The sequence below is a fragment of the Dipodomys spectabilis genome, unplaced genomic scaffold (assembly GCF_019054845.1).
Source record: "Dipodomys spectabilis isolate Male_0828 unplaced genomic scaffold, ASM1905484v1 ptg000198l, whole genome shotgun sequence".
Classification (NCBI taxonomy): Eukaryota; Metazoa; Chordata; class Mammalia; order Rodentia; family Heteromyidae; genus Dipodomys; species Dipodomys spectabilis.
In genome coordinates, this window is record NW_024870875.1 from 55,910 (window position 1) to 64,402 (window position 8,493).

At 36.2% G+C, this 8,493-nt stretch overlaps 1 pseudogene; it reads right to left on the minus strand.

The window, feature by feature from the left end:
• Positions 1-2,883: 2,883 nt before the first annotated feature.
• On the minus strand, positions 2,884-2,983 carry LOC122121921 (annotated as a pseudogene).
• Between the last annotated feature and the right edge of the window lie 5,510 nt (positions 2,984-8,493).

An 8,493-nucleotide genomic window follows, 5' to 3' on the forward strand; every position in this document is an offset into this window, starting at 1 on the left:
TAGTAATGTAAATTTCTTCTCAAGACCATACACAAAAAATACTTAAGAAGAAATCTGATGATTTGTGTGTGTGTGTGTGTGTGTGTGCTGTTGCAATATGTTCCACATATAAGAACTGTGCAGGGTTGTCCAGCCATTCACAGTTATTGGATAAATATCTGCCTTGAGATACCAAGTCTAAGTGTCCACTCTAGGCTTCCCGATGAAGAGGATTATACTTATCCTCATACCTAGTATTCATATGAGTGGCCTTTTTGGAAAGTAGTGTCTGCACTGTAGTAAGCTGCAAGGCAAGCACTCTACACTGAGCCACCTTCCGAGCCCAAGGATTAAGATTCTTATCTGTAATTTGGTCAAAGCTATGTCTCTTTATGTAGGCGACTAACAATGTATTTACTAATTTCAAGTAAATACATAAATTCTATTTCCATCTTTTTTAAAAAATAAAAAAAACCTTGTTTGTAAATTGAGTAGAAGCATGGATTTTGTGGCTAGTTGGTCATTGCACATCTGTATCTCTTTTCCTCTCTCTGTTTTATGGTTCTCATAGACAATATGATTGCTCCATAATTATCCTAATTTATTTTGCTTTTATATTTTTGGTTGCATCATTTCACTTTCTGCTCTGCCATTTCCCAAAACAGCACCACATGAACAGAAAAATCCAGAAGTGGTGCTGTGGCTCAAGTGGTACAGCGCTTGCCTTGATTTGAAGAGCTCAAGGACAGTGCCCAGGCATAGAGGTCAGGCCCCACAACTAATTTTAAAAAAAAGAATCTCAATACTTGATAATTCTACTAACATATCTGACTGAAATCAGTTGAATCACACTTTTCCTGTAAAATGAAGGAATAGATCCAGGCTAGGAAAGCAGCTAGAGAAGGCAGGCAGATTGTATCTGTAACAAAACTTTGTGGAAAATGGAATCGAGGATTACTTACTGGTGATTCATTTGTACTTGAAGCATGATTCTGAATTATTGCTTGTTGATTCTGAACTATTGCTTTGATCATTATATTCTCCAAGAAGAAAAAGTGAAATTTAATTGATAGCAAAGGACTACTAATACATTTTGACTTCTCATTAAGCATCTTCAATCATCAAAATCACCTGAAGACAATAGATAGGCCTATTTTTAGATGAAAACAAGGGTCTTTAAAAAAAAAACAAGAATTTAGGTAGTCATACAAAGGACTTCTATTTTACTACTGCATTATACATTTTTTCTAATGTTGGATACCAACATTCGAAAGCTATTAGAAAGCTCTTAAATCCCATATGTTGAATAGTGAGTTCTCTTACACTATAACATGGTATTTCCCAAATCATTTACATAGAAGGCATTGTTTCCTATTTTCTCATTCCTAGAATAAGCTGCACATGAAGACACCACTGGTTCTGATTTTCAGTCTGTACCTTTGAATACTGAGGAAAATCTTTCCTCTGCTCCCTATAATTCACTACTCTCCAGTTAGAATAATTTAGAATAGTGAAAATGGAAAACGAGAAAATTAATCATGGTGAAAAAACATATGCAGAACATTCACCAGTTTTTTCTGACCAGTTCAACCAATGTGAACTATTGGGGAAATACATGGACACCTCATTCCCACTGGTACTCAAAATCTCTGATTAGGCAATTCTGACGAAGACAAGGAACAAGATGAAAAAATGAGGAATGGTATCAATTGCAAGAAAAAAAATGGAGTAGGATCCAAGGAAATTTCTTCTTTGGGATGCCGAAATTTATCGGCTTACTGTGGTGTGAACACTACTTTCCAAAAAGGCCACCCAGATGAATACTAGGGATGAGGATGAGTATACCCCTCTTCATCGGGAAGCCTAGAGTGGACACTTAGACATTGTCCATGAGTTGGTAGCTCAAGGCAGATATTCATGCAATAACTGTGAATGGCTGGACACCCCTGCACAGTACTTATATGTGGAATAATACCAGAATGGCTTCTTTATTAATTCATCATGATGCAGATACCAATCCCCAAACTAAAGGCCTCTTGACCTCCTTGCATCTTGCTGCTGGGAATAGAAATAGCAAAGATACTCTGTATCTCCTTCTGTTGAACCATTATATCAAACCAGGTCTGAAGAACAACTTTGAAGAAACTGCATTTGATATTGCCAAAAGGGTAAGTATGTATCACTACCTCTTTGAAGTTGTCGAAGGCTGTACAAATTGTTCTCCTAAGTCGTAATGGTTTTTTTAAGTTTCTTAAATTTCAAAAATGCCAGTCCATCTTTTGTGTCCCTACAATTTTTTTTCACAATACAAAGCAACAGCAATATCTTACTATAAAAATTTATGTATTCCATGGTATTCTTCCAAGTGAATTGCATGACTTTGATATCAAAATGTATTCAAGAGTTGTTTGTATACATCTGTAATGATTTCTGCAGAGTTTGTGATTCTTTAAATCAGAAATAATTTTAACTTATCTGTTGAAATGAATAGTATAGAAACTAAAGATGTTCCTGGAGCTTTTCTGAAAAAAGTATATCTATGTTTGTGTAATGTCCATAATCTATTTCAATCTCTCCTAGATATAATACTTTGAATTCTACATTGTTATATAATGATTCATTAATAAATGTGACCTTTCAGATTGCATTCCATATAGAAGAATTTTAAGACTCCTTTTTTTTCGTAGTTTCTTATATTATTTTATTTCTTTGGGATAAAATGGCAATATTATCTAATTTCAAGTTTTGTAACGGTTATGCTATGTAACGGCCTTTCTAAGGTGAAAATTTAATACACTGATGTCAAACTAACCTTTAATTCTATGAATTACATGTATTGTTACACGTGTATTTTTGTAATCAACTTTTTAATAACTGTTTTTCATTTCTTGCATCAGAAGAATGGAAAATATGGAATACTTCACAAATTTTCATATCATCCTTGTGCAAGTGCCATGTTAATCTCTGTATTGTTGTAATTTGGGTAGACCTGCTGCTGAAGCATGTAGTATCCTCTAAATTTAAGTACATAATGATACAATTTTTATACGGGCATATATCCATGGTTGCCTATTTGTAACAAGGAACCCTTATTGTTCCTAAAAATGCTATTGATCTTATTTCTCTAAATTTCTGTGTACACTGGAAAAAACTTATATAGTTTGGTCGATTGCTCACATTTACATTTTTTTTGTCAATGACTATTTTGTCGTTTTCATTTTAAATTTTATCATACTTTGAAGCCTTTACAGCTAAGTCCAAAAGTGGTGGCTTTTCAAGTACTTATTTATCAACTGAGTTAGCTTTGTGGAGCTAATGGATTCAAAGTAAGCCTTGCTTAAGAGCTACTTCTAACTTTCTGCAGCTTAAAATTTCCCAAATGAGGTCTTGCTGGGACAAATGTCTACCTGAACTGTGAAGACTCAGGGCCTAGGTTGAGGGGGCAGAATGATGCAGACTCCAGCCTCGGGATTATCTGAAGACTGTTTTTGGGATTAGGAAAGCTCTTGGAACGCCAGGGTACAGGGGGAAAATGTTCCCTCTCCCTATCTCAAAACATGTCACAGACTCCTGGGAGCTGAGGAAGTGGCTCTTCTGCTTGCTTAAGCATAGATGAACAGCTGGTCAAGCATTTTCCTGAGATTGGAGAAGTGGTTTGAGCTTGCTCTAAAGTAGTTTAGATAATATACCTAGACATTCTCTCATAGGTTAAGTAAAAATGTATCTGTGGAAATTTTTTGTGTGAATGTTTTCTGACCAAATCTTGGCAAAGATTATGCTTGTTAGTCTTTAAATACCCACTAACAATAAAGCACAGCATGCAGTGGCAATTGCTGTTTGCACTCTGCATCCCCTGTGTCCTGGTGATTTTGTGACCCTTACCCAGGGACCCCAACGCACTAGACGTTGACACTGAACCTTTACCTTTCTTCCATGTAGGAATAGACCAACCAGAATATCTTACCCTGACAGCATGGATTCTCTTACTGGAACAAAAATAATCTTAGTTACAAGGGATCATAGAGAGATGAACAGTTCAGACAGAATTTTTCAGAATGGAAGGTATTTTATCAAAACTTAATTGTTTATTATATGTATCATTTCAAAAGTAGCTAAAGCCAAGAAAGTGAAAAAATTGTTCATATGCATGATTACCTACTGTCCTGACCTGTCTATCATCCAACCAAGCAGGAACTTACACTACTGACATTCTATCACCAAATATTGCAATAGCTCCTGGAGAAGTCCATATGTTTCTCCTCGATATTAGGCCTTAAATTTGTAATGTTTTAATCACAGTGTTTCCTCTTGCCTCTAGGCTGCATATCTACAAATGGTAAAGCTTTAAGTCTAACTCTACCAAAAACTGAGGTAGAGATATTGGAATAATACTTTAAAACAGAGTTGCCTTTGATTCCCTAAACACAACACAACAATGCAAAACAAATTTTATATTATATGTACTTATATATTTTATATTTATATGTGCTGATTTTAAATTTCATACAGTGAATCTTACTAGAATTGATAATTTGACAAATATATTGACATTTATTCCCATAAATAGATTGGAATATAAATAATTAGGCTTAGAATATATATTAGAATATAAAAAGTATCAACGCAATATCTTCAGTATAAGCTTGTGATACCTTCTAAGTGTTCGTGGTCTTCTGAATACACATGGTAAAATAACAGTATTGTTTTCTGCTAATCTATAAGGGATTTTATTCTGATGCTCTGTTTATTGTTTTAACTTGCTGGTCCCTAAGTGTTTTTCTCCATATTTCTGAAGCATTCTTACTGATTATACCCAAATGTTGCTGATATGATGTCTAAAAGCTATTATTCTTCTGCAGGACCCACGGGTCCTAGGATAACAGGTCCTAGTTATCTGCATCATCAGATAACAAGAGCATGACTTCTCACATAGGCCCATGCAACATGCCAACAGAAAATAATTAAAAACTCATCTCAATTTCTCATTTCTATAATATTTCAGGGCCCCAATTGCTTACAAGAATTAGCAGTAATCAATTGTGAATTGCAAGGCAACTTAAAATGAAAGATGAGATCACAAAATCTGAGAGAAAGTACTGTAATTCAAACTTTCAATTTACAGATGATCAGCCCATATGAGTGAACAAAATCACAAATGAACAAGGTTATTTTTAATACCTTTCTCCTAATGATGAATGAAATATTTCAGTGCAGCCAAAAAAATAGTTTCTGGAATGATAGATCATAATTGGTCTACCAAGACTAGGAAAACTTGATTTAGAGGTCAAATATAATTTAGAAAAACATTAATTGAGAAGACCCTTAGTGCTTCAAAACACTGGTACTTCAGTAAAACTTGGTTCTGTAGTATAAAAATGTCATTCTCAAACCAATGTAACCTACATTTAATCTCCTGAAAGTATATTCCTTTTCAAATAAACTTTTAAAAATCATATTCACCAAAATAACACTTGACAAGTAGATGATAGTGACATTACAAGGTTTTCAAGTGTAGGGAGCAAGTTACAATAGAGTTGATTTACGTACCCAGCACTAATACCAAACAAGTTCAACCATTCATTAAAGTGCAGAAATACTACCCCCCACCATTTGTGTTGTTCAGTAGGTGCCTTCCAGAAATGTGTTAAATAGATCAGCCTCCCATAATTCAAACCCAAATATTAGCTAATAAAGTAAATTTCATCACATAAGAAGGTACATTTTAAAGTCACTAATAGTTGCCTTATCATGTGTTGCCTTATCATATATTTTCCCTATCTGTGTAACATAGTAAGAAATATGACTTTAAGTCTTGATTATGGGTACTGATGAGAGATTTGACAAACATAAAATCTGTCTTTTATTTCTATCATATTCCTCTATGTAGTAAATTTTAGTTTTCTTCTTTTTCCAATACTTATAGGTAGTAGAAAAAAATTATCCTATGTAAAATAAAATAATCACATACCATTGTACAAAGCCATTTATAAAAACTGGTAGGAATAAATTCTAGGCCATTTTTAAACGTTCCTTTTGACTAAAGATTAATCTTCCAAATGAACGAGAATAAAATCATGTCTAAGTGCTTCACATCTCCAGTCTTGCAAATTGTTATTGCAGATGAATGAATTATGGAAATATAAGCTGACATTAGTTGCCTATATATTCTCCATGCTGGCTGATACTCAGAATTTGCACAGCACAGGAAAACAGGTGCAATGACTGGCTTCTCACATCAGGGTGAATTTTTGGCATTGCTGGGCTTCGAACTCAGGGCCTAGGAGGCCCAACTGCCCAATCGGTCCACGTGATCACACCAGACTTTGAGCCACTAAGGAGATGGGCTCTTCCCAGGAAATGAGATCGAGCCACAGGGAGGCCAAAATAGTGCTCAATGCATCATTTAAACATGGGATGTATATTCACATCCGTGTGGGGACTGCATCATGCATTGAGTGTACTTATTGTGTTTATTTTGTATGCTATTCATGGATTATTGTGTATTTTCTCATGTATATGATGACAGGTATAACTGTGCTGACATGGATAACAACTTATTCCCATGACCACAGGGTGGCCCATGCATTCTCCATCCTAGCTGAGACCCAAGACTTGCACAGGAAAGGAAAACATATGCAACCATTGGCGTCTTACATCAAGATGAATCTTTTGGCAGGGCTGGGATCTGAACTCGGGGCCTAGCAGGCCCAATTGGTGAATGGGTCCATATGAGCACAACAGCCTGTGAACGACAAAGGAGCTAGGCGTTTCCAGTACCTGAATTTGAGCCCCCCTGGGGGGAGAGTGGGGAGCACAATAGTCATCCATTCATAAATAGAAGGTAGAATGCAAATAAGTACATATTTGTATAGAGTAGGATTGATGGTGACTTGTGATGGAATCCAATCTGTGTGTACCTATATTTGGGTATTTTCTGATGCATTCATTTCATGTCTGTGATGATTATTGTCATGCTTCATTAACTCTTCTTTACAAATAATCTATACCCCATGAGTCTTGTGTATCATTTTGTACTTGCATCATGCACAAACTACTCATTCAAGGATGAGATCGATCGCATACCATGACTCTTTCTAGGTCCAGAAACAAGTATCTCAGGATCTCCCACCATTCCCTCCTCCTAGGGGGACTGAATTCAAGCCTCAGTCCTGGAAAAGTTACTCCTTATATACATCTTAACGATAGGATTTATACTTCCGTTCAGATGTTCAGTCCATATTGTGTTTGGTGCGTTTATTCATTTTATTTCTTGTTTTATTAACTTATTTACCACTTATTTTATTGACTCTGATGACACTTATACCGTTTATTACATTGTTTACATCCTATCACATAGAATCTAGATTTTAGATGTATGTGTTCTCCATCATGCCTGGCAGTGCTAGGATCTGATCTCAGGGCCTAGCAGGCCCAATTCATGAATGGGTGAGTTTGAGGATGGGAGCCTCTAGCCAATGAAGCTGTTAAGTGGTTCCCACGTGCTGAGATTGACCCCCAGATTTGGCCAAAACAGCGATACATGGATAGGCAGACGGTGATATACAAAGAAATATATATTGTTAAAGAGTGGCCAGAGCCGTCTATCTATGATTGAATGACACCTACTATGTTCCTACCAACTCTTAGGTATTTATTATACCACCATTGAAGGAATATTATTCTTTTAATGCTTAATAAACTATACATTAAGATCAATCAGCATTCTAAGACTATTGCATCCAATTTTAGACTAGACGGATGCATGAACTACTCTTTCAATGGATATTCCCATGCAAAGGAATGAGTCTCTTGTGATCTCCTGCCATTGGTGTCAGGACTGGGATTTGAACCCAGGGCCTATGTTCACAGGTTGTCCTATGGCTTCACTGATAGCCCACAAGCCATCAGCAATGGCAGGTCATATCTACTTTGCAGCCATGTCATTCAAACCCAGGATGGTCACTGTGCAAAGAAAAAAATATTAAAACCCCAGCCCCCTGAAGGTTGCCACCTTTTCTGCTTTCCAGTTTTTTTTTTCTAGAAAGTCCCCTGGGCCTAGGATCTTAGGATCAGCTATGGTTCTGGAGGCTGCACCCAAGCCGAGAGAGATCTAAGCTGAGGCAGAGTTTCCATGACCTGAGTTCAAGCCCCATGGTTGGCCAAAAGAAAAAAAAGAAAAAGAATAAAGAAAATATAGTTATTTAACTAAATTAAAAAAAATAAGGTTACCTAGTTTGGCATTTCTGCTAGTTTTCTTTCCTAGCCTGGGATTTGAACTCAGGGTCTTGGTAAATCTGCAGCCATGTGAGGGAAGATTTGCTACTACTTGAGTTCAAACCTTGTGCCAACCAAAAATGAAAACTAAGTCACTGACCTAAGCAGGGGGAAGTAGTTGTGGAGATGGGAGGGAAGGTATGGTAGGGGGAAAACAAAGGAGGAGGTAACAATGCTCAATATGAAATTTACTCATTACCTTGCTTCTGTAAAATATTTTTACAATAAAAAACGAACAAA